The sequence below is a fragment of the Tenebrio molitor genome, chromosome 8, assembly GCF_963966145.1.
Source record: "Tenebrio molitor chromosome 8, icTenMoli1.1, whole genome shotgun sequence".
Lineage (NCBI taxonomy): Eukaryota > Metazoa > Arthropoda > Insecta > Coleoptera > Tenebrionidae > Tenebrio > Tenebrio molitor.
The window spans coordinates 5,907,824-5,934,653 of NC_091053.1; the positions used below are offsets into that span (position 1 = coordinate 5,907,824).

General features: G+C 40.8%; 1 protein-coding gene and 1 long non-coding RNA gene across 6 annotated transcripts in view; one reads left to right on the forward strand and one right to left on the reverse strand.

Annotated features, from left to right (window-relative positions):
- The window catches only part of zfh1 (Zn finger homeodomain 1), a 344,752-nt gene that overhangs the window by 270,992 nt on the left and 46,930 nt on the right, over nucleotides 1-26,830 (reverse strand). The window lies entirely within an intron of this gene.
- LOC138136895 (uncharacterized) lies at nucleotides 2,076-3,671 on the forward strand. Its single transcript, XR_011161483.1, has 4 exons — nucleotides 2,076-2,217; nucleotides 2,270-2,477; nucleotides 2,532-2,890; nucleotides 2,951-3,671. It is a non-coding gene; the product is annotated as an uncharacterized lncRNA (long non-coding RNA).

Below are 26,830 nucleotides of genomic sequence, written 5' to 3' on the forward strand. Positions count from 1 at the left end.
AATAGTGAAGATTGGGTGCGATGCAAAAAAAATTAAATAGAAAGTCTTCCTCCAACTAGTTGGTAATTCTTGCGTGGGGTTTTGGTGGGGCGCCCCGATAGAACGCGTTCATTTTGGCGATAATTAGTGTCACCGTTGGGGTGCAGCCGCAGGAAGGAAGTTTGTTAATTAATATAGAGTACCTTTAGTCGCTTATTTACTTAGTAATTCCAAATTGTCTGTAAGTACATTAAATGTTTCTCATTTGGCGTTTAATGTCTTAGAGAACGGTCCCCAAGATTAAGAATAGGAGGAACGGTGGAGTAAGTTAACAGCCGGGACGATTAATACCTATGGCACTAATTTGTTACCGGCACTTTGCTCCACGAGAATATGTAAACACGTTGCCTCCACCGTCATGTTTTCCAAATTATGGACTTGAGGTGCGCCGCGGAATTTTAACACCGACATTCATAAATTTTCACAGGAAAATCAGGGAGCAGGGGGCGGAGCTGGAATTAGATGAACTGCTTCCAGATAAGCTGCAGCTGATTCTGCCGGAATTGTTCTTTTAATTGTGTGGCCAAAATTGTTAAAAATTACAAAATACCGGATTTTAATTAGAAACTAAGAATAATTGTTATAACAATATTAACGCACTGCCCAGAAGGTATTGTAAACGACAAAGTGATTTTATAAAGTCTGATAATTAGAATCTTCTATATTTACACTTTTGTTCTTTTACTCCTCCAGTACCGTCTTTCTTGGTAATATTAATTAATCGGATTCTTTCATAAATAATTGTTTTTTTTTTTACTTTGTGGTTTTTCTTATTTTCTTCTTATTACTCTGTCTCAAGTCTTTACGAACAACTAGCACTAATGTTCAATTCAAAACGAAACAGTTTTTTTCTAAAATTTTCAATTAATTTTATTAATTTGCATTTATGGTTTCTCTCGATTCTCCACATTTTCGTTTCCTAAATTACTGATCACTAGGGCCCGGATTTTAGGCAAAATGGACTATTTTTATTTTTTAAGGCACATGTATGAAACTTGTCTATAAATGATTTCTGGCTTAATTAGAGTAATTAGAGCCATATTTGATTCTGCCTATTCGGCCTAAAATGCCCTTTAAATACCTATTTTACCTTTTAACTGCCTGAACATGCCTAAAATGACCAAAAATCAATTTCATTTTTGCGGTTTTTTCCCAATTTTCGAATTCTGGGAAGTTTACGGTATTGAAAATGTAAAAGTGGTACCTCAATAAAATTTACAATGCTTTATGATTTTAAAATTTAAGGAGATGTAATTACTGAAATGTACAAAGTGCAGTACAATACAGGAATTACTTTTTCGCTTTTACGGTTGGGACCATGATGTCAGCGGTAAATACTCCGACAATACCTAAGTACCACAAACCATTAGACTGGACTGGCATAAATTACAGAGTTTATCTGTTTGCCTCTGTTCGAAGGGGTGCAGGTATACGCGGTCTAATGTTTTCTGATACTTAGGTATTGTTAGAAGCTTTAACGTTTATAAAATGGTCCTTGCCATAAAAACGAAAATTAAAATCCCGAAGTGAAACAATAAGAGAAACCTTAAGGGTGTCATTTTCTAAAAATTTAAGAAATATAAAATTAACCATCTCCTCTGAAATTTGGTGGGAGACGTAAATATAAGCATTACAAATTTGTCATTTCTCGTTTACTTTATCTCCGTGCAGTGGTCGTGTTTCTTGTGAACCTGTTTAAAGTGAACATAATGCCGAAACAAAAAATTAGTTTACGCGAAAAAATATTACAGTGGACAAGCAAGAAAGATTTATATGAAATAAAATCAACCCGAGAAATGTTTTGTAAAGCTTGTGGTAAACTGGTAAGTTAAGCATAATTAAAAATATGTCATTTTATATTTTTTACTTATTTGAAAATTTTATTTTTTGTAGTTTATATGCGAAAAAAAATGTCACTTGCAACAGCATGAGCAAACGGCCATCCATAAAGAGAACATTATGACACCGCTTCGGCAAACGTTGCTGACACAGAACTTGGAGGAATCGGCAAATAGTACATTCAATATGGAACTTTGTAACGTCTTTTTAGCTGCCAATATACCATGGCACAAACTACAAAATCCTGCGTTTCAGAATTTTCTGACAAAATATTGTGGTAGAAAAATTCCGGATGAGTCTACTTTACGGAAAAATTATTTACCAAAATGCTACAAAGATGTATGAACATACTATCTTTTAATATTTAATTTAAAATTATTTTCACTTTTAGACTATTGACCGCATTCGGAATGAGCTGGATCCTTTTAACATATGGGTTTCAGTTGACGAAACAACAGATGCACTTGGGCGATATATGGCGAATTGTCTGGTTGGGAAACTTTCAGAAGATGAACCTGGAAAATCTTATCTTTTGGCGTCTAAACAATTAGAAAGAACAAATCATGAGACAATAGCTAGATTCGTAAATCAATCTTTAGGTAAGGGTTTTTCACTTTTTTAAATTTATTTTGATTTAAAATTTCTATGCGTAGAAATCTTGTGGAGTACCAGAGTTGTTGCTGAAAAGTTTCTTTTGTTTGTAACGGATGGAGCACCATATATGATAAAATCTGGTAGACACCTTAAGGTGTTTTATCCAAAAATTGTGCATGTCACATGCTTAGCGCATGCTTTAAATCTAGTGGCTGAAAAAATTCGCTATCAATATGAAGATGTGGATAATTTAATTTCGAACGTGAAAAAAATTTTCGTTAAGGCACCTTTGAGAGTTGAAATGTACAAAGAAAAACTAAAAGAAATGCCACTGCCTCCACAGCCAATTTTAACACGATGGGGAACATGGCTTCAGGCTGCTATGTTTTACAGCGAACACTTTGATTCCATTAAAGAAGTAAGTATATCAAAGATAAGCAAATTAATTGATTGTTAAACTGTTTTTAACTACTCACAGGTTGTCATGTCCTTTGATGGAAGTTCTGCTGTTGCTATTCAAAAAGCACAGTCTATAATGAAGAAACCCGGAATAAAAAACCAATTAATTTATGTTCGCAGTAATTTTAAAATAATCTGCGAAAGTATTACTCAATTGGAAAAAAATGGGTTACCTTTAACCGATTCAATCAAAATTGTTGAAAACGTATTTACCTCCCTAAAAAAATCTCCAGGCCCTGTAGCAGCAGTAGCATTAAAAAAACTTGAAGATGTTACTGAAAAAAATCCTGGATACAAATTTCTTCTACAATTGGCAAGAATTTTTAGAGGTGAAGATGTGCCGGAACATGACACCAAAATGGAAGAAATTTATTACAAATTTGCGCCCATTACCTCTTGCGAGGTAGAAAGAAGTTTTTCAAAATATAAGTCCATTTTGGTGGATAACCGACAATGTTTTAAAGTAGAAAATTTAGAGCAATATCTTGTATGCAATGTAAATACGTAACAATGTAAATAACTAACAAACTTGTAGTATTGTATATTAATTAATAAAAAATAATTAGTAAATATCTTGTTGTGTGTACCTACTTAAAACTTTAAAAACACATTTTTTAATTTAATTAACCACAACTTTAAGGACCTAGTATGGCTTATTTTCAGTTTTTAAGGGACTATTTGCAGTAGTTTAAGGGACTATTTTAGGCACCTATTTCCGACTTTTTAATTGCCTAAAATCCGGGCCCTACTGATCACAATTCTCTCCTTTTTCTCTTTTCCTTCTTAACAGTACTATCCTCATTTCTAGTTCTCTATTATATATTCTTTAAATCAGGCTAACTTTTTAACGGTTTTCTTATTTCTGTTTCACTAACTTTCTTCTCATTTCTTTCTGAGGTCCACTTAATCATGTTTTATTTAGCCTTGTCTTACATTCACGTATAGGTGTTGGATTTTCTCATGGGCTATGAGTCATATCTGCGCAAACGACGAAGATCGGCCTCGAGTAGGCGCTACAAACCGACAAGAAAACATTCATTCGTTACATTAGTGTCGTCTCTCTCTCTTTCTCTCGTCTATTTAGATGTAAAGTAGTCGACGTTTTCAGTTTTCATTCACAGGTTTTTCACAGATTTACCGCTCCGTCTTCGCGCAGATATTTACAAGGTCACAGCCCATGAGAGAATCCAATACCTCTACAACTTTCTACACACTGGATTCTTTTATATTCTCGATTCCAGTTTTTGCTTAAATATTCTTTATAAATCCCTTTTCTCTCCCTCTTTTCCTCTTCTAATACATACTATTATCCTTTGTGATTCTTCATTACAGGTCTACATAATTATCCTAAAAACAAATCAATTTTCTTTACAGCTTTCCTTCGATTATATTTTTCTTCCACACTCGATTCCTTTCACTTTTCTTCTAAATCCTCTTTACAATTTACAATTCCCTCCCTTTATTCTTTTTTTCTTCCAGTATTCTTTGTGTCTTTATTATGTTCATATTTTTCTCATTTCTTTCTTTCATTGTCCTGAAGGCTACCCAAACAAGTTTTACCGTTTTCCAATGTTCAAATACACTTTTCATCTGAATCCTTCGTCTAGTACTATCTTCGTTTGTAATTCTTTACTTTTTTACCATCTTCCTATATTATTTATATTTCTTTGCAATAGTTTTTTCTCATTTTCTTCTCATCGTCCTGAAAACCAATCCAACTGTTTTACCGCTCCTCTTCATTTATATCTTTCTTCTACACTTCCTTGCACTTTTCATCCAAGTCCTCTTTACAACCCTCTCCTTTTTTCTCCTTCCTCCCCCCCAACAGCACCCTTTGTGTCTTTATTACGTTCATATTTTTCTCACTTTTTATTTCATTACCCCGGAAATCAAGCAAACTTTCTTTTACCGTTTTCTTGCATGCATACATTTTCCTACTCTCGACTCCTTTCACCTAAATCCTCCATTCATATTTTCTGACTCTTATTACTTCATATTTTCCTTTGCCGTTTTGCACAGGTGCATGTTTCCTATCAATATTTTCCTCTCGACACGATCCATTCCAATTCTATATTTACAGTAGCACCTCTAATAAAAAATAAGAAAAGTCTGCGGAAAATCTGGAAACGTTTAAATAATGCATGATATGTTTTTATTGCCGTTGTACGAGGCCATTTATTCCATCAATCACACTTTATATTTACGTCTTGTCACTTTATGCCTTCCTTTTTTATTTATCACATCTTGGGTCTGGCTGTTCTCTTTCTGATCGATTATTTGTGTGACACCGCCCATAACACGATGAGGAATTTTCCTTTTCCTTTTATTTAGTTTAACTGACTATTACCTGCAGCTTTTCTAAGCGTTCGGCGTGTTCCACGATTGAATTTGACACTTCTATTGGCGCCGTCTTTCATCCAATTGTTTCCAACGACAAAACATCAGCACGGCCCTAATGTACCCCATTAAGTCACTTCACTAATCAATTCTGGCGGTACCAACCCCAAATAACTCAAAATTCACATATTTTTTATTACAACATTTTTTTGATTTTTCCAAAAATCCTCAAAAAATGAACTTTCGACTTTTCTGGCTCATTTTCTTTTGCAACAAGACCTAATAATCAAAAATATCTTATTTGCATGAAAAAAATTTTTTTGGACAATTCCAAAAGTTCCATGTTTTTGAAAATTTTGGAAATATTTCCATCTGCACAATGCGGTATGTTGCACATCAAATGAAAGCTCTGTTCGGAAGCTTTACAGTGACAGTGGACCCAGGTTTGTAGCTGTGGTTTTAAAAATTAAAAAACTCTTCGAAGTGGTGGTTTCAATAATAGAGGAACCACCCTTGAGTTGCGCGAGTTGTTTCTGGTAAAAATTTTGGTTTAGTGAATGATGGTGTATTTCAGGAGTGAGCGTATTTTTTTCCGGGGGCGAGTCGGCGTTTTATCACCCCTCCCGCCCTTATCGAACTTGTTTATCATCCACTACGCACACGGTCCTGTTATTGCCTACCTTTCCGATATGCACGAAGGAATATTGGATATCCTGCCAACTCTAAATATTTTATTTTCCGCGCGAGGCATACGACGTTAGTTTACATATGTTGGACGTGATTCGAAAGCAATTTTATCAGTGCTTTAGGAACTTTCGCCAGCCATTCATTCTCATTGTAGTCTCGTCTTCATTTCTTTGTATTTCCTCGGTCCATTCTCCATCCGAGTTGTGTTTCTTGCCCGTTGGGGCGGCGGATACGCAACTCGCCATAATATATATTCATTGTGACCCTCCGGGCGATGTTTTCTGGCCGTTTCTACGCTCACCTGAGCACCGGAATAGTCAGATAAAAAGGTTTTAGTAGTTCAGACCTTTAGGGTCGCCTTTACTGTTCCTCGTGAATATTTCCTCCCTAACCGTAACATTATTTTATACGGCGCTCTTTTACATCGCCGCGTAAAATATCCAGGAGACATTGATTTCCAAAATCCAGACGGAGGGAGGTTTTCCGGACGCTCGTTCCGCACCACCGGAGTCATTAATATCGGCGATGGCTGTTTGATCGGCGGGAATCCACACGCTGCAGTTAATGCGGCGGCAACTGCTCCCGGGGGCCGAGCGTGGGAACACTGCTAACATTCTCTCCGGGGAAGGCCGTGATCGCGGGATTGTTGGATTCGACTAATGCCGATGTTCGAGCCTCCCCAGGCACCTGCGAGCGCCGAAACCACCACGGGATCTAAATCACATTTCTTTGATACAGATTTAAGCTACTGTAACAGCTTGGACTTGGATCCTTCGCGCTAGTTTGCGACATCTTCGGTTTACTGGACCCGAACGCCAAAGATCTGGAGCAAATCCTCGCTGTCTCCCACGAAAAAATTGCAACATAGAACTCAGCCTTTCACCTCGGAGCGTGTGACGTGACGCGTGACGGTGAAACTAATTCCCTTGTCGAGAAGCGTTTTAATCGGCAGAAACGAATCCTTCGGTGTCGAGGTGGCACCACCGGTGAAAATAATAAATCAGTCGCGTCCATTATCGATGCGATAGCTTCGTGAATAATAGAGCCGTGACGTGATCTACATTACGGTATTGGTGTGGATAAATTTTTAATTCTCGATTTCGGCGAAGTGTTTTTATTGTATAAAGGTTCGGATATTTATAGAGTGAGAAAGATTTGAAGAGCTAAGTGCGACGAGCTCTCCCCTGCGATGATCCCTCGCCGCGAATACAGATGTTGCATTCAACATTCATAATATGGCGCATGGGTTGCTTTATGTTGCGGTGAGGAAAAGCAATCCGATGAATCGTCGCAATATTCCGGCCGGAATTGGATTGGAAAGATTCTAGACAGTGAACGGGAGATATACGAGCCAGGTGTACAAATGATAACGCCCCCAGTTCCTTGTCCGGCGATCGAACGGGGGGTGGGCGCCGCCTCCTTATCGCCCTTCCACTGGAATGTTTCAATTAAAAATTTCCCGTCTTGAAGGCGCTTTATCATAAAGCACATTTTCTGAAAGGGTTGTATAAATCTGAAGGTGAAGTGACATTATCTGGAAATTCGCTCGTCGATTTTCCCTTACGAGACAGCTTCTGTCGTTTCAGCGAAAAAGGGCAACGTCGCTGTCCGTTGGCTCCCAACTCTCTATGCAATAAATGGGGAGATATATGGACAGGTGCAATCAGGGAGTTCCTCGGGGAGACACGTCACTGAAAAGAGGGAAAGCAGACGAATGGGAAAGGGACCGCAATTTTAAATCAATACTCACAGCATTCCAATCTTGTTCGGCTCACTTAGTGTGTCACCACTGAGTGCCAAAGACTTGTATACATGCAAAAGGAAAACCATTGACTTTCAGATTTACGCCACCAGGTGACCAAAAATTATAGGCAACAGGAGAATAGTCAGCAACCCACGTGAAACAGTTTAAAATGGCGTTTAGGTTGGCGACAATGGAGGATTCCGTGCATAATCCGCGGCGAAAGTGAATGAAGCGGGGTCGCATGATTTAGTAGCAGTTGCGATGCAAGAAGTGTATTAAAGCTTGAGCCAAGTAGAATGAGAAACGAACGATAAGTTTGCGGTAAATTGGCTCAAGTAGTTCAAATAGAGGAGGATGTGCGGAGTTTGTCAAAACGGAAGTTAACCCGCCAGAAGTCGAGGCAGCGAGACAGACAGGACCGGGGATTTATAACATTTATAAGATGCAATCCACTATAAAGTCTTTGGCTAAGTCCGCGCCTAGAACAATACATCTAGGGAGACAGGCGTGCCAACTTACATAGGTATATAGCGGAGATCTCGCGATACTGTTGTGCATTGTAAACTGTTGTCTAACCTGGAATATAATGAGTAAGATTTGTGACGTGTCTTTGTGTGCTGAATGCTCAAGTCATTGTTGCCAACAGAAAATTCCACCCTTGGTGATATATCGCGACGAGGGATTCCGTTAATTCCAACAGAGGCAGAAGCAAAGTATTGCTAAAAAGTGCAGGTTAACAACATTGGTCACCTTGAGGTGCTCCTCTCTTTCTTCCAAGAGAAAAGGAAATGTATCATGTGCAGAAATATTCGTTTTTCCTTCGAGTTAGGAAGAAAAACGAAACCGAAAGGGGGACAAGTGCATCTGACCTGTAAATAAATCTGGAATTGTGCCATCGGCAAGGACAGTTCTCCCGCTCGGAGAAGGAAGAAGTAGTGTGACGGCGTAAAATCGAAAAGGTGCAAATCTGGAAGTCCTTTATAAGCAGATCTCGGTCCCTTCGCATATCCCTTCTTGTTTGAGGTTACCTATTTCGGTATTGGATCAGACGCATTACATCGGGGAGCGATTTAAAGTAACGAAACTAGAGAAAGCGGAAGAGGATCCTTGAGGGACTTGTGAAAATCTTAGAGACTCACCTTTGCCGGAACAATTCCCCACGTGTTATCGGAGCACCGGTCGGAAAAACGTGCCGGGCTTGATGATTTCGCCGCCCCCGATTTCATTAAAAATGTACAGGCATTCGGAAAGTAATTGAATTAGTGGGAGGTAGTCGAAATGAGGGAGCGAGAGAGTTAAATGTCTCGATATTTAGTAATTTCGTAGTGCCCGGTAAAAGCCATCGTCAGCAATCCCCTGCGACGATTCGGAGCCCTTCAGGAGGCGGGCGGCGGTAATGAGTGCTTGTGCTGCAGGTTTCCTGTTGCTCCTGCTCCCACCCGACTCTACGGCAGACTTTCGGGTTCATTCTGCGCCGCGAGCCGTTCACGGTTAATTTCCAGGTAATTCACATAGAGAATTGCTTTCATCCCGCAGCTTCCAGGCGCTTCAGCAAAAACACGCTTTCAGACTAAATAAACTTCGGACCTGTGACTCCTACAACCAATTGAATTAGGCCGGGGAGATGCAGGCGGTGGAGGGAATTTGCGAATTTAATCAACAATAACCCATACGCTCAAAAAGTCACTGCCACTTCCTTAATTGTGGAACGGTGGTGAGAGAAAATTCCAGATGGACTGCAAAAGTTGCCAAGGGCAACTTGGTTATCATTCGTGAGAGAAAAAAATCTAAAAGGCAGTGCTGATAACAGGTGATAATGATAAAACGGGAGAAAGGAGTTACAGAGGAATGGAATATGTAGTAGATTATTTCTAAAAGAGTAGAAGTGAGTCTTTTTATGGTAAGCCCAGAGATTGAAGACCGAGGCGAAGGTGAGGTCGGCAACTGGGCGAAGCACAAGAAGACCTACTCTGAATTAATTGTCGGAGAAAACTTGTAATTTCAGCGAAAGATTTATTAAAAATCTTCTTTAAATTTCAGTTTGTTTGGACGTCCGATTGTGTTAGCTTTTAACAGGGATACTATAAAGTTTTATTGAAATGTAATAAATTGCAGATTTAAATTGGAGAATAAAAAGGGAAAACGCGTCATGCACGGAGCCGGAGAGGCAAACAAGCAAACACAAAATTTTAATAACACACAAGAACGAGGAAGGATCGCTTAGGCGGAACTAATTTGACATTTTGACTGAGACGAATGCATCGAAACAAATCGCCAAGAATAATGACGTCTCATTATTTCGTATTAGTCGAAGCGGGTTCGGAATTAGAGAAAGGCGGTCGACTTACCTTTATAAAATTCAAAGTCTCTCAAGAACGTTTAATTATTGGGGGCTTTGGCTCGGACATCAAAGGGCCTTTTTCGAGCGAGCCCTATTGACCGCAGAAATACAGGGAAACTTCCAATCGGATAATCTGTCTACGTCACAACTAGGAAATAAACATGGGGCCATAAGTAAAATAAGAAGTCAGGAACAGTTTCACGGTGAATTTGGCAACCAAAGAGGGGAAACCGACGCGATATTTTCGATTTTATCGGCTTGCCGTTTCGTTACAATTTTAATCGCGCCGATTAATGACACACAAATAAGCAATAACCGTCCACAAAGCGAGTCCGCCGCGGCCCTAATCGCATTAGGGCGTTTTTGTGACGGCGATTCGGATTTTATTTGGACAAGGTTTATAATTTAAAAGTCCGGGAGCATTGTTATCTCTGTGGTGGAGGCGCCGCCGGCCTATGGAGTCGGGGCTGGATGGGAGGGGAGAAATAGATGATATTGTTACCTCGACCGGTGGACACAGGTCGATAAAACTCCCCCGATTCACGTCCGAACTTATTTTCTACGAAATGTTTGACAAATGTGCAAGTGACTACCTAACCCGGCACGTAGCGAGAACTCCGACAAAGTAAAAAATTCCGCACAGAACAAGCCACCGTAAAGAATCCACCACTCATTTTTACTTAGGAAATCCATTAATAAAATTTTGCTCCAGGTTACGAGAATTAGCTGGAACTTTGGAATTTTCTGCTTTTTCAACGAGGCGAGTGCACTACACCAGAAACGACGATTCCAACCCCCAACTGAAAACTTTGACGAACCCTGAATACCTGTGCGAGTTTCTGCCATCTCTAACAACAAAATCTACTAAGAGCAGGATGCAAATTACTTTAACAATCTCAAAATAAATCTGGAAGATGTTACGGAACTAGAATACTTCAAGAATTCCATAATGACCTCCTGAAGACTACGACAGAGCTAAATTGCATCGTGATTGATGAAAAACTGGCCGAAAAATTCATCGAACCATGTATGGACATCTTGGGAAGATCGAAAAAGGTCATAAATTTAAAAAAGCAAATAGTTATTTGTCCGTCAAGCCCAAAAAGTGCATCTTTTTCGTCCGAGTTGAGTTTTCTGGCCGAGGCGCAGCCGAGGCTTAACAGGCGAGGACAAAATACAATTCTTTTACAGAGGTGTACATTAAATTTTTTAGGCGACCCCACGAACTGCAAAGCAAAAGACATCATTGGAAGAATTGCAAATTTTTTTGTACCTATCTTTTTCAAATAGATAAATTTATTAATAAATATGAATTTTTTTTTTTTATAGTAGATATTTGTTATCAGCTTGCCAACAAAACGAAATACTTACTATTTGGAATACAATTACTTATTTACCTAATTTATTGTGACAACAATTATCGGTTTTGTCGGTTTCGTTGGTAACTTAGTAAACACACCAACAGATGGCGCCACGGTCAGCGTCCAAAAAAAGAGTTACTTTTCGTCCGCTTGTGAGTACGTAAAATTACCGTTTTCATTAAGAGTGCCTAAAAAATCTATAAACAAAATAAAAAGATACATCCATTTTTGGTCAACAGTTAAGAATTCTGTTTCATACAATGCGAAACCGCATATGGTTCTTTTGGAGTACAATAAAAAATCAAAGATCTTCGACGGAAAACCATCCTCCATATTCCCCAAACTTGGCTCCATTAGATACAAAAATACACAAATTTGTAGACACGAGCTGAAAATATCAAACTAATAAAAACTGGTCCACTTGAATTATTTTTTGATATTGATAGAAAAAGTCTTCAAAATTATCTCTCTTTCCTAGTGCTTACATTACCCCCTACCGACCATGATTAACATCACCGTGCAATTCCTCACACTGCTACAACCGGCAACTCTAGACCTTGAAAGCTTGTTAAAAACTTTTTTATCGCAGATATGAATCAAACAACTGTCAAACCCCACCTAGCACACGACCAAGAACCCACGCCGACCACCTCTCTCCCCACCATCCCCCCACAGCCCCCACAAACGTACCTCTTTCACTTCCAGTCGCGGTGGACAAACAGATTACGTCTCTCGCATGTAAACACGTGCCATAAAATAACAGGAGCTTTGCATTCTCGTATGAATGAAAGCCCGACCGGTAATTCGGCCGTGCACGTACACAATAGACACGCGCGGTTGACAGGGTGCACACATGGACGCCTTTTTGCAATAGATCAGGGTGCGCACCCCTGCGCAAATTTAAAACGCCAGTGCCGAGCCGACGCCAGCCCAAACAGCATCCCCACAATGCACGAAAACTACCACCGGACAGCTGCGACCCTCGCTGACTTTTGCCGAAGTCGCGCACACCTGGGGGGCGGATTCGTGCCCCATCGGGATCAATTTCACGGGGTTTTGTCGGGTACGTACAGACCAGTGCAGAGTAAATGTCAACGGATTTTCAAACGGACGTATTGCTGGTTGCCTAATAATCTCATCAGCATCGAGAAATAAACTCATAAAAAAAAATAATAATACATTTTTAATTAACACTATAGATAGTTATCAATTAGAGAAGCTAAGCAACGCTGGGTGCGGTCACTATCTGAATGGGTGGCCTCCGGGAACCCGATTTCCGTTTTCACGTCTTTGTCATCGCGTCCTTCCTCGATAGACATATCCGTAATGATAAATAAATCCGGCCTGGACGCCGTGCCGTGCGTCCTTTTATAATACCACATCTTCAGCATCGTTTGACGGCCCAGCGGCGCGAAGTAGATTTCTTTAGTTCTTGCTTTGTCAGAAATCTAAATTGAAAATATCCGGATCGTAGCGACATAAATCAAAGATCTTTTCCTTTGGAAGTGTACACGTCTAGGTGTGCTTCGCACCCCGTTTGTAAATATTGAATTTCAGCATATTTTTTCGTGCACAGTTGTTCATGAAAGGAGCAGCTGATGCTGATTTAGTAGTAACTACCTATGGGGGCACATGTGCCGCAAAACAAACAACTTTTTCATTGCTCTAATACCTGATCCCCCGAGAATAGGGGTTCGAACAGTCGTCTGCATGATTGTGTTGGCGCTCTCACCTCGCCGGGGTTATCCGAGAGCTGCGCGATAACCCCGACTTCGATACAGATAAGTTTATGGGTCTAGAAAAAATACAAAGAAGTGAACGTTGAAATAAATTACTATTTCCTGGTTGCCTATCTACGGGTCGTTGCCGAGATTAGGTCGCCTTCACCGCAGTCAAAAGCCCAAATAGATACTTCGAGAGTATTTCACCCCCTCGAGAAAACACCAACTCTCTAACGGCTTTAGCAACTGACGACTAAGCAAAAAGTAATTACTCAACACAGAAATGCAATAATTAAGCAGAAATAATTACAATTGTGTGATTAGAATACATAATACTGAATACTAACGGTCCTAAAACAGTACTTCCCACTTTGGAATTTGCTCAACACTCTTTTTCTTGACAAAAATCTTCTGTTCCATCTGGAAGCTATGAAACAATCGTTGAGTTTTAAATATTTTACCTTTCCTGGAAAGTTTTGTGACTTTCTTAGTGACACAAAAATTAGACTGGTTTAAAAAGTTTGCCGGAAGAAAATACGTCGCTAATTAGGTGCTTGTCCAGAACGAGGTGAGGCGGCGGCCGCCGCCGCCATCGTTGTTTACGAGGACACCCCCGAAGTGGAACAAGGCCTCGTCTGGGGCGAGTCTCCGCGAGCATTTGCGCCTGAGGTAGCGGTCGCGAGGGCTGCTAATGGCAGCACCAGTACAACTATTAATCATGTCAAGTGTTGCACCAACATGGCCGCTACGTACACGGAACATCCATCGCAGATAAACACGTTACGTATGGATCCGGTATGCCGATAAACAATTCCACCGAGGTGGCCTTATCGCCGTGGGCCGCCCACCGGGTCCCATTGCCCGCCGTTGCTGCACCGGTTTATTTATACGTTGCCAGTGAACACTTCACACGTGGGATTGATAAGTTTGGGTTATCCGCGGAAGCGCCAGAGCCGGACTGGCGCCAGTAACGAGGAAAAAGTGAGGATCACGAAAAAAATCATCGAACAAAAAAATTATATCACTGCTTGTAACAAGAGAAAAGAAACAGATGTATTGTGGGGAAATAATCATCTTGTGTTGGTGAACATACATTTTGATGGAAATGTCAGAACGTGAAATATTTTATTCATTCTCTAAAATGATGCAAAGATATGCTCAAATCCTGAAAACTTGTTTGGAAAAAAATTTCAACTTTGGAGATACTGCCTTGTGGTATGAATTTATAAACACTTCTCTATACGTAGAATTACTCTGATGCGAAAATAATCACTGTGATTACCACACGTGCCAAATGAATGTGTTACTAGTCCGTCCCTGCAGATATAGATAGGCTGAGGTGATTTGTCGTCCTCATTTGCATAATTACCACAATCAAAAATGAAAGATACACCTACTGGAGCTGGTGTGTTTCCGCTATTTACCGCCGATTGTAATAATCACGATTAACTAGAAATTAAACTTTGTTTAGACTGCCATAATGCAGATTTATAGACCGAGCTAAAATTAACGCAAATATCGTAGCGGTTTTAATTCCCCCACGAACCTAGACTACTTTATGATATTACCTGGTGTCCTATTTCTATCCCGTAATTTAAATGTCAGTTAAATTATAACAAACTACGATTTCAAAATTACGCACAAATGTAATTCCGCAATAAAATGATTCATTTTAGCTTTTAACGAAACAAGCATTCGGGATTTTGAGGTTTCGCCCGTAATTATGCGAAATTAAATCAAAACAGAGAAGAATACATTTGAGGCAGGACTGTGGAATTTATGACGACAATTATAGTGGACTCGAAAGAAATTGCTTTGGTATTGTGTTGAACAAGAACTGTCTGAGTTGGTCAAAGAAAATAACAAAGATGCAATTGAACTTTTCAAGCAGCAAAAAGAAGTTCGCTCGAAAATCTTCTCTGCGGAATATCTCTAGTTCCTTCCCTGCGTTTGCTTCCGCCAAATCCTCTTGTATCTCCCCCGGTTTACCCTGTAGCTTCTACAATCTTAAATTCCAGATTCTTTTGGATGGATCTCCCTGTATCTAGGCTGTATCTAGGCTGAATCTGCCTATATCTACTCTGTATCCCCGTATCTTTCATGAAACAACTTGCATCTCCCCTAAATCGTAGCTCCATGAACCTCCCAAGTAAATCCCACCCGGATCTCTGTGTATTTTCTTCCCTGTATTTTCCATTGAGAAAGCTGGATCTCCCTGTACCTCCCCCAAACCTCCCTATATCTTCTATTTCCTGGATGTCCCATTCCAGATCTTCTTGTATTTCCTTCAGATTTCCTTGTTTTTTCATTGATCTCCCCGTGTCTCCCCCGAATCTACTATAGATATCCCTGAATTTTCCTATAGCTATCCCGGACCTTCTTATATCTGCCTTGAATCTCGCAGAATCTTTCATGGATTTTCCTCGAATTTTTCGTACCTTCCATTCCAGAATTTCCTGTGCTCCATGGACCTCAGAAGGATCTTCCATTCCGGATCTCCATGGATCTCCCTGCATCTCCCTCAAACCTTCATGATTCTCCAATGAATCTTTCATTCCGGACTTCTTTGTACCTCTCTCCGGATTTCTCTGTATCTACCTCGCATATAACTGTACCTACCACGGATCTCCTGTCCTGCTTTAGATTTCCATCCCGCATATTCGTGTTGTATTTATTAATCTTCCTGTATCTACCCTGGATCTTTCACGAAACATCCTGTATCTCCCCTAAATCGTAACTCCATGAACCTCCAAGGTACATCCCACGCCGGATCTCTATATATATCCCTCCCTGTATTTTTCATTGATCTCCCTCTGTCTCTCTCGGATCTTTAATGGATTCCTTGTATATCCCTGGATCCCCCATTCTAGATCTTCCTGTACTTCCTTCGGATCTCCTTCTCTTTTCATTAATCTAGCATGGATTTTCCCGTATACCCCTGAATTTTTTATACATATCTGTCCCTGACCTCCGTATATCTCCCTCGAATCTCGCAGAATTTTTCTTGGATTTCCCTCGAATTTTTCGTATCTTCCATTCCAGATCTTCCTGTAATCCATAGAGCTCCGGTGGGTCTCCCATTCCGGATTTCCATGGATTTCCTGGATCTCCCTGAAACCTTCATGATTCTCCAATGGATCTTTTATTCCGGATTTCTTTGTACCTCTCTCAAATTTCTCTGTATCTCACTCGCTTCTACCTGTACCTGCCATAGATCTCCTGTATCTGCTCTAGATTTCCATCTTTCTATGTGTACCCTGGGTCTTCCTGTATCTTTCATTAAACATCCTGTGCCTCCCTTAAATCGTAACTCCATGAACCTCCAAAGAACATCCCACTCCAGATATCTCTGTGTATCCCTCCCTGTATTTTTCATTGATTTCCCTGTGCCTCTCTCGGATCTTTCATGGATTCCTTGTATTTCCCTGGATCTCCCTGTACCTCCCCCAAATATCCGTATATCTTCTCCAGATATTCCTACATCTCCCTGAATCTTTCCTGGATGTCCCATTTCAGATCTTCCTATATTTCCTTCGGATGTCCTTGTTTTTTCATTGATCTCCCCGTGTCTCCCTCGAATCTAGCATGGATTTTCCTGTATACCCCTGAATTTTCCTATATCTGTTCCTGAGCTTCGTATATCTCCCCCGAATCTCGCAGAATCTTTCGTGGATCTCCCTCGAATTTTTCATATCTTCTATTCTAGATCTTCCTATAGTCCATGGAGCTCCAGGGGGTCTCCCATTTCGGATATTCCTGCATCTCCCTCGAACCTCCATGATTCTCCAATGAATCTTACATTCCGGATCTCTTTGTAGCCCTTTCGGATTTCTCTATATCTTTCTCGCATGTAACTGTACCTGTCACTCTAGATTTCCATCGCGGAAATTCGTATTGATTTTATCAATCTTCCTGTATCTACCTTGAGTATGTATCTTCTGTAAACCTCTCATTGCATATATCTTTGTACCTCCCCAGGAGCCCCAGATCTTCCATGGATCCCTCCTGAATCTCTCTACGAATCTGCCTGAGATATTCCTGTATCTGCGATGGACGTCCCAGTATCTCCCATACCAGATCTATCTGTACCGCCCGCAAATCCCCTTATGTCTCCCTCAGATCTCCTAGTACACCCCTTGGATCTTCCATTCCGGATCTCTCTGTACCTGTCCCAGACCTCACTCTATCTCGCTCGGATCTCCTTGTATCTTTCATGGACCTGCTTGTTTCTCCTCGGATCTCCCATCCGTGGGAAAGAAAATTTCTCCCATGACCACCCCTTGGAAGAATTCTTGATATTCTCAATACAGATGCCTCTATATCTCCCACAGATCTCCTTGTATATCCCTTGGATCTCCCATTCCGGATCTCTCTGTACCTGCCCCGGACTTTACCTCCCTTTTATCTTTCATGGATCTCCTTGTATCTCCTCCGAATCCCCATACGTGAGAAAGAAAATGTCTCCCATGACCAGCCCTTGGAAGAATTCTTAATATTTCAAGCACGTAGACTCGAAGAAATAAGTTGATGTTTCCGTGGCATATTGGTAATTTTCTTTGCACACTTAATAGACAAGCCATTCACAGTTAACCATTGTCGGTTCGCATTTTCCCATATTTAGTAATGCGTGTACTTCCGCAAGGCTTTACTTGGAACCCCATGTTATTCAGCAAAAGCGCTTCGTCGTCGCTGGCCCAAATCCCGTAAACAAATTAAAAAATATCGTCCGTTTTATTGCCCTAATAACTGGAACCGTCCCAAGCCCGTTCCTTCGCACATTGTGAAAAATACAAACGATAATTTTCCTGGCATCGAATTAGAAACATCGTAGTTGTTAGTATTAGTCGAATTCCCCGTCCATTAACTGCCACGATAATTCACCGGTGTTTATTTTTTGTCGTCGAATTCAGGTGTGCAAAAACAGAGTGTTGGCAACGGTTGACGATTGTTTCAGGATTCGTTTCAATATGCTAATGGCGCCGGTCTAGGCGAGATATGACTGAAAATACGATCTAATCTGGACCGCGTGCACCTGTTTTATCGTCGTAATTAATCAGGAAATAAATTAGGGCAGAAGTGCAACGCGGCGGCGGGTGCATTTCTAATTGGAAATTCCCCCGGCTGTTTATTCTTCGGACAATTAAGACGTGTGGACGATCTGGAAAAGAACGGCATCGGGAAGAGCAGATTGATTCTTTCAAAACAGCGATAAATCTGAATTTCGAGCACTATTTAAAATATCTGGAAATATCTGAATAACTTCTCCGCCGTTCGGTCCATTCTTTACGTCAAACGGTTCGAACTTATTGTAGTAATCTGCATAAATATTCAGATTGGTTGTTTTATTGAACAAGCCAGATTGTATCTCTTCAGTCGAGAGGTAAAGTTGTTGAAAGTTATTTGTCTGGAACCTGACTGGATACACTTCGCATATTTCCAAGGCCCATCCCTGATCCCAACTTTCCCCAACTACAAGGGAGATCTATTGTGTTAACCGACAACGGGAACAGGCGAAGATGAGCAAGTTATTAAGTGAATAAAATCTACTCGAAAAAACCACCAACGAGGGAAGAGTTAAATCGGAGATCTTGTACGGTCCGAGAGGATGACTTTCAAAACATAATTTAAAAATGGGATATTGCCAACAGCAATAACATAAACAGTTCAAATATAGGAAGTGCATCGGCTAAATGGGTTCGAGTCGTGTTTACGTCTAGATAGGAAGGTAATTTCAGCAGATACAAGTGACAGGACTCGTGAAATATTCAATTTTGTCCTGTAAATACATGTGTAAACGCCGGCGTCGAAATGCATCACACAATCGGTTATTTCAGCATTTCAATTTAGACTTTCTATTGTGGTCTGCACCACTAAATAGTCACTCGGTGGTGGGAGCAGGGATTTCCAATGGTTCAGGTTTGCGTCCGGAGATGATTCAAAAGGAAACACCTTTGACAGGTTAGTCTAGAAAGAAAGTGCATTAAAGAAGCGGTCAGTTCCTTGGTGTCTCTTCTTGACTTTTTGGATAATTTTTTTTAATATTTCTCTCCGTCAACGTTCATTTTCTTACTTTTTCGCCAAATAACCACTACCAGAAGTGAAAGATACAACACTTGCAAATAAAACAATTTGGTTAGGTAAATTTAACTGTCAAATATTCGTTGATTTTCAGTCGGTTTACTCGGTTTTGTCGGTTTCGTTGTTAACTTACTAAATAGACCAACAGATGGCGCCACGGTCCATGCATTAAAAAGTGCGTCGGAAAAAGTGCGCCCGAAAAAGTGCGTCCGAAAAAGTGCGTCCGAAAGTGCGTCCGAAAAAGTGCGTCCGAAAGTGCGTCCGAAAAAGTGCGTCCAAAAAAGAGTTACTTCTTGTCCGCATGGGAGTACGTAAAATTACCTTTTTAATTAAGGGTGCCTAAAAAATTCATTATTTTCTAAATATGCCATTTTTCGTCATGCAATACGCAATACAATTGATTCTCTGTGTTTTTTAAAGCCACAAAACCACCATTTAATGAATTCAAAAAACTCCTCGACACTTTTCCCCTTCTTTGCATGAACTGCAATAAAATGCAATTCTTCGCGTAGAACTGAGCATCGAATTGAATTTCCATCAGGTGAACTCGTTCCAGCTTTTGTACTCGTTATGTATAACCTCTTGTGCCGTTTCACTAATTTAAGTTGCTCCACTGCCTCCAGTCCAACTCCGTCGAGAACATCAGAAGTTGCGAATTGCATTAAATTATACAGAGAACGAAGAATGAACTTCGTTACATCGCAGTGAAAAGAAGCGAACAGTATGATCGGAATAACAGGTGATACAAGACTTCGCGTTCGTTTAATTTTAGTCACCCATAAACCCTCACAATACTGCCGTTTTATTCAAGCGTGAAGCTCTCCACTCTTGAACCACAATCGTCGGGTTAGTGAACTATTTATATCCTCGGAGTAATAGTATGTCAAGGCGGGACTTAGCATCTTGTCGTGTACGATCGAAGCCGTCGAGATCAAAGAGCTTGGAAATTTGTGCAAAAATGCTTTCATAATGCCTGAAAACAAATTGCGACACGATTCGAACAGTTTTTAGAGGAAGAGGCGCACCTGCTGGACACAATTCAGATCTGATCGGAATATTTACGAAAAGAATCCAGTTTACTCAACTCTATTTATACCGACAGAAAATGTGATACTACTTATTTTATATTTTCACTACGAACGAACAATGACAAATATTGGATTCTCTCATGGGCTGTGACCTTGGAAATATCTGCGCGAAGGCGGAGCGATAAACCAGTCAAAAATCTGTAAATAAAAACTGTTTTCCGGCCGATATGCGTCGTTTGCGTAGATGACTCATAGCCCATTAGAAAATCCAAGACCTCTACAAATGTTTGTCAGAAGCGACAAATTAGGTCTTCACGCAGAACACTTCTTGGTCTTTCACCAAATGAAGTTCTAATCCTTCCCTGATCATTTCATCAACTTCTTCTTCCTTCAAGTCTTCAGTTTGACCTAATTCAGCTGAGCTGAATCATCAAGACCAAAATATCAATTTCCCGAGTGGAAAATCCGCAACCGGTGTTGCATCCTGAACACTCAAAGTTGAATTTAAAACTGCGCAAGTTTCCCTTCATGATATTGCAATAATTCCGTCGTGTTCATCGCGAAACAACCGTCTGAATAGTACCACATGTGACATTGTTGCATCGCGATTGCATTAATTTTGTGTGCGAAGGAGAACCTCCATCTCAGAATAACGGAAGGAGTTGACTTCGGCGGTGAGCCACGCGGTCGTCAATCACGGCCAGTTGGCAAGACGCTCTTCTTCGAGGCGTGCTCACCACGAGCACAAGTGACCCGGGAAAAGAGCCGTGACACGTGAAATATGATGACAAATCCTTTTATATACCGACCTCGCAATGCTTTCATGTTGTTTACCGAACTTTCATCCGTGTAAACGTCTTTTGCATGTCGATTGGAAAAAAGTTACGGCGCTTATGAAGCGAGAAAGATTTAGAAAGTGGCACTTCCGGCGAGAGTTCGAGTCCTGGTGGTCTACGATCATGAGCACATTTAATTGGGTCTTGGGAGGAAAAACTCGAATGGTTTCGGAATATTTTCCAAATGAGCTTTGTACACATTTATCATAATTGTTTGGGTTTCGTGGGGGAAGTTTCACGTGAAATCCATTTTAAACGTCCATCATAAAAGCCAGCCGAGAGTATTTTACCTCTCTCAGGATTTTAATTAAATGTCCACCAGTAAAAGTTGTGGTGAAAATCGGGGAAACTAGTTGAAAATCAATTTTGTTTGGCGGAGTTGTTTCGTTGGGAGGTAATTAGTGTAGTTTTTATGAGAAATTGAAAGAAATTTGTCATCTGTTGGGAGAGAAACAAAACGTGAAAAATCGATGGTGGTGAATGCCGCGCGGACTAGACAACGTCCCTTCAGCATTCCTCAGTTCCAAGATTGAGCATTTATCCGCGTAATATCGCGACATCCCGATGCAAATCGCGCCATGAATGCCGAAACGTCGTGTTTTTCCCCGTGTGACATGTCCCCGGGAGCGATCGAACAGTTTGTGCGAATAATTCCGGCGACCCCGTCAGAAGGGTAAGGATGAATACCGATGTAACCTGCAATTATTCCAGACGCACGGGCGTAAACACTGAAAACAAGCGTGAAACGAAGATAAATTACGTTTTGAAAAGATGAGTTTTTAGAGTTCATCGACGTGAAGTCGGTATGAATTTGTGAATACATCAAAGTCTAAAAAGCTCAAGCCCACTTTTCATTATCCCCCACTAAGCGCGCCGGTGAAAGTGGCGCCCTCCGGTCGGATGGCGGCGGCGCTCGCAACCCGTCGAAGGTGCAACTCGCATTTTTCAATTCCTTCCCCTTCGTAATAACAAGCCGCCGAGACAGACGGATGGGATAAGCGATTGCTTACAAGGAAAGGTGGGTCTTAAGACAACTGCGAGCTGAGAAGTAGACGACGGCATCTGCTCAAATGGAATTCCGATGAGATGTGCGCACACAAATCACGGACATTACCGCGGACATGTGCGTCGTGCCCTACAAATCATGATCACCTCACTTCTGCCAGATACCCTCACTCAAATGCCGTGAAATTCTTACGACCGACACGACGATCTGTCACTTTCAGACACGAGCTGGACGATGCGTGCCGCATTAATTAATTCCATTAAATGGAGCGACTGGCAGCGATGCACTTGCCACTCCAAGTTGCCACATCCTGGCCGCGGCCAAACTTGTCAGGTTCTTATTGTTCCTAAATCTAGTCACGCGTCACGCCGTCACGTCACACGCTCCGAGGTGAAAGGCTCGTTCCAATAAGTTAGGGGAAGCCGAGTCATTTGCAACACTCTGCAACGTAACGGTTCTCGCGTAAATGCTAGGACCGCCCATGCACTTCTCGATTTGAATGTACTCTTATTTATAACACATACAATCGCACATAGAGAAACTCCTGTATTGTTGTCGCCGTTCGAGTGTTTTATGTTTATTTATCTGGAACAAGCAAAGATTTTGTTGACCCTTTTGAATTGATGAAAAATTATGGGGAAAGTGTCATAAGTCTTGGTGCAGATTTTTAATCCGCCGCCGCCCACTCCAAGTCTAGCCAGAGGTATGCGGCTTGTGTAAACTCTTGTATGAGCACGCCGCCATCCATTAATCCCCACTGTCTGGGTTTCGGAAACGCTTCTATCAATTAGCGACCAAAGTGGTCTCCTTTATGGTCAACGGCAGTGATTTCTTAATAATTCAGGCAGTTTGGCTTTCAGGCGTAACACGAACCGAGAAACTTGCGGAGAAGCTACGTGTTCAAAGGTTTCCCCCGGCGGGGACAAAGTGGACATCGGAGCAATTAAGACCAACTGGGGACCGTTTATGCATTTTAATCAAACAACGAGACCACTCGATCCGTCCCCGTTAATAATTTATCAAAAGATATACCGACGGACGTTCATCAAATGTTGATTGTTTTTGCCGGGCGGAGATGGAAGGTGTCAGGAGCGGAGTCCCAGAGTCCCATACCGAATCTGGGAGATAATTAAGAGTGGAGATGGGCACCAAGAGCCGACAATCCGGTTAGAGCAGGGAGTAATCGCAACAATTACCGAAAATTCTTGCTCTCCAGATCTTGATCTGTTGGGGGAGTACAATGCACACGGTCAATCAATATCGACATGTTTACCCCGGATAAAGTCCTAAACATAACAGATAGTACTAAGGGCTAAATAAAATGTATTTTAAGGTAAAACCGATCAATCAAAGTCGCAATAAATCAATCACGAAACGCTGTCGATTCATCTGAGGCTCATAAATCCGACTAGGTTCTGTCGTTATGGCCGCGGCCACCTTCCCCTATAAATGACCAGCCTTCTGGAAGGGAATTCCTCCTTTCAATCGATGATCCGATGATTTAACCCCGGTGAGTCCTGACGCCGTTCGTTTTTAAAACCTTCCAACAAACATATGCCTCCGATAAATTCATTGTACTAATGGTAAGCTGACCTCATTGATTCCGATGCTCACTATGACCAACACCATCAATCCGTTAAAATTAATCGAGATAAACCGTCGCCGAATGGATTACCATCAATTCGGCATCAAGCGCCAGAATCGACGATCGAAGATCGTTCAACTTTTTTCACCAGATCAATCTTCCGAGGTATTTATGGCCTGTCATGGCCTCCCAATTACGTGGCGCAAAAAGCACACCCGACGCCAGGATTTAACAATAACAATCGTTGTCACAACAAAGAAGAACACTGACGGCGCACCGGTGGCGAGGCGTAGCTACTGTTTGGAATGGGCCAAGAAGTCTCTCACGTTCTTGCCGCCACCGTACTGTACAACACGCGCGAATTGAGTAACGTATGTCGTATCGGGTAGTATGGCTAGCGGACTGAGCACATTATTTTCCTTGGCAACTTATAAAAAAAGTTTTTTTTTCAAAAATCTTTCGTTTCGTTCCTCGGGGCTCCTCTAGTCGGGGAAGCTCCTCCGGTGTCCATCGTAGTCAAGCAGCTGTAGTCCGGCGCAGAGCACAAAATGCAGCCAAGCCACCCTTAAAAGAAAAAGGGATCGTTGACAAACAGCTGACACGTGAATTTAAGTCTTTTATTCTTCTCGATGCTATTCCAGACTTGAGAGATTCCATGAATACTTATAAAAATGTTTGTTTCGTATTTTTTGCAAAATACCATCCGAGCAGCAAAAGGTGTCTACCAATCCAGAAAAGGTTACATCGGTATCATGAGCAGGATAATTTGAGAAAAGGGTAAAGCAAGTTTAGTTAATACTTTAGAAAATTTCCAGTGTTCCGTTGACTTCGTGTCTGATGAAGATTGTTTTGGATTTAATCACCGTTTCGGCGTTGTTTCGTGCAAGGTGTCGGCACGTGATCGAATTCCCAACAAACATCTCACTCCCCTTCGGCACCTGTACGGTAGTTAGCGCCCCTCCGGTCGTCGGTCCCTTTTATCCCGGCTGACATTCCCGAATCTATCACGGCGAACACCGTTCTCATTTACCGTTCCTTTATCTTGTGTTCATCACTTCCCCGAATCCCTTCGGACTCACCTATTCGCCTAACCCCTACCTACGATGATGAAATCCAATTTAGGTCCGGAGCCCTCGCCGGACGACGTCCTGCAGCCACTTACAGGGCCGTACCGCATCACAACAATGAGTGTTTATGATGGCGCCTACTCGACGATCGCCATAGCAACGGACGACGTTGGCAGAGGTGTGTCACCTATGCGGGGGTTGACGGCGATAGTTTGCTACGCTGGACGCATTCTTCGTGCGATCAAAGGGGGTGGAGGCCCCCGCGTTAATTGTTTTCGGGAGGAGGCGACCTGGGGGGCCACCGACGGAAGAGAGGTGCTTTACGGCCGTCAGCTGTCGCGAATATATGTCGAGGGGTTCGGCTCGGGGTTTATATTTAAAACAAGGAGTCCGTCGAGAGCTTCGAGAGCGAGAACCTCACTTCTGGACTGGAACTGGCTAATATCGCGATCTGCGCTTCTTTCCAAACGCAGAAAGGAACATATTCCGTATCAATTCTGGCAATTTACCAGAAAATCGTTCTTATTTAGATATTCATCCCTTCGAACGTAGCGTGGGGTATCAGACACCACCGTAAACTTACACCGTTCATTCGGATATAATGTTAACAGAATGTCTACAGCAAGAAGCATTACACAAAATCAACAAAAACTATCAACTGACATAGAATTAAGTGAATTTGTAAACTTCCTAGAATAATTAACAGACATTAAACTGCACTACGTAATTGACGTTAATTGCTTCATTGAAAAAAAAGTCAAAAAAAAATCGAGAGGATAAAAATGCTCTAAACAGTATAGTATTTTTATAATCGGTCAAATTTGTATGTAAGTATGTATCACTTGTCCGCTTATAATTACAGAATTACTTGACAGATTTGAATGGCGTCTTCGTTAATAGTTAAAGTGTTTCTTTGATTTCAGTTTGAATACACAAACCATTCGCAACAGCGAAAAAGATGTATTTTTGTAACAAGCACTCGAAGCGGTTGCTTAGCAACGACGTGTCTACAAGGAACAGTGTTCATTGCTTTGAATTTGTAACAGTGACGAGCAACGAGTTTTTGTATGAGTGAGATTTCTTACAATTACATTTACGTTTTTTAATTAGATTTGGATGCGTTTTAGAGAAAACAAAAAACTTCTGTTTTCAGGTTTGTGCATCATGATCTGGTTTGAAGTTTTCGATGTTTGACAGCATTGTATTAGGATCAAGGTGAAATCCACTGGGAAAAGCTGGATCCGCTGTCAATATTAAAATTAAAACGTACGAAAATTCAAAACATGAAATGGTTCAATATTTACAAATATTAAATAATTTTATAGAGCTTTAAAGCGCAACTCACTTCAAACAAAACGGGCAGTAATAAAAAAATCTTGTAAATTTACTGTGACAAATGAAAATGAGACAAGAATCCATTAATTGTCCGAATTAAAAATTTTACCTAAAATACAAATGTATTTTTTTTTTTTATTTTTCTTCTGTTGTAATTTAATTAGATATGTAAGTACCTACATAGTATGAAAAATTAAAATAAGAATTACACAACCATTGTTATTGTTATAGGCGAATAAATAATAAATAGTTATTTATGCAACAAGTCAGTAAAGTAACACTTTTTTTACGAGAAGGAAAATTTGCCGCCGAGTAAAAAAAAAGGTACTTTACTAACGAATTGCATACAAAAAATTTTTGGCGCCCGTAAGTTTAGATAACAATTTTTTCGACACTCAAAATTTGAAAATTTTCTCCTGTGTGAACCCGTGGACCTTTAAAATGCTCGTTTTATTCGTGTTTTAAATTGGCCCACTCATGCCAAAAAAATCCCAATTTACATATGAACTCGTTAAAAAAACTACTAATTATGAATGAAAAATTTTATAATTGCGTTAAAAAATAACACGTTACGGCACTTTTTTAATGCAAAATGCGTGCAAAAATGAACCGCTATGGCACTTTTTTTAACGCTTCTTGACCGATTCAAAAATCACATATTTTATGAACGCAAACGAATGAAAAAACTTGCACTTTTTTTGACGGACGTTAAAAAATATTATTATGTAAAATATTGTTTCATTTTGCAGATTTAGATTCAGATTTCTTGGAAA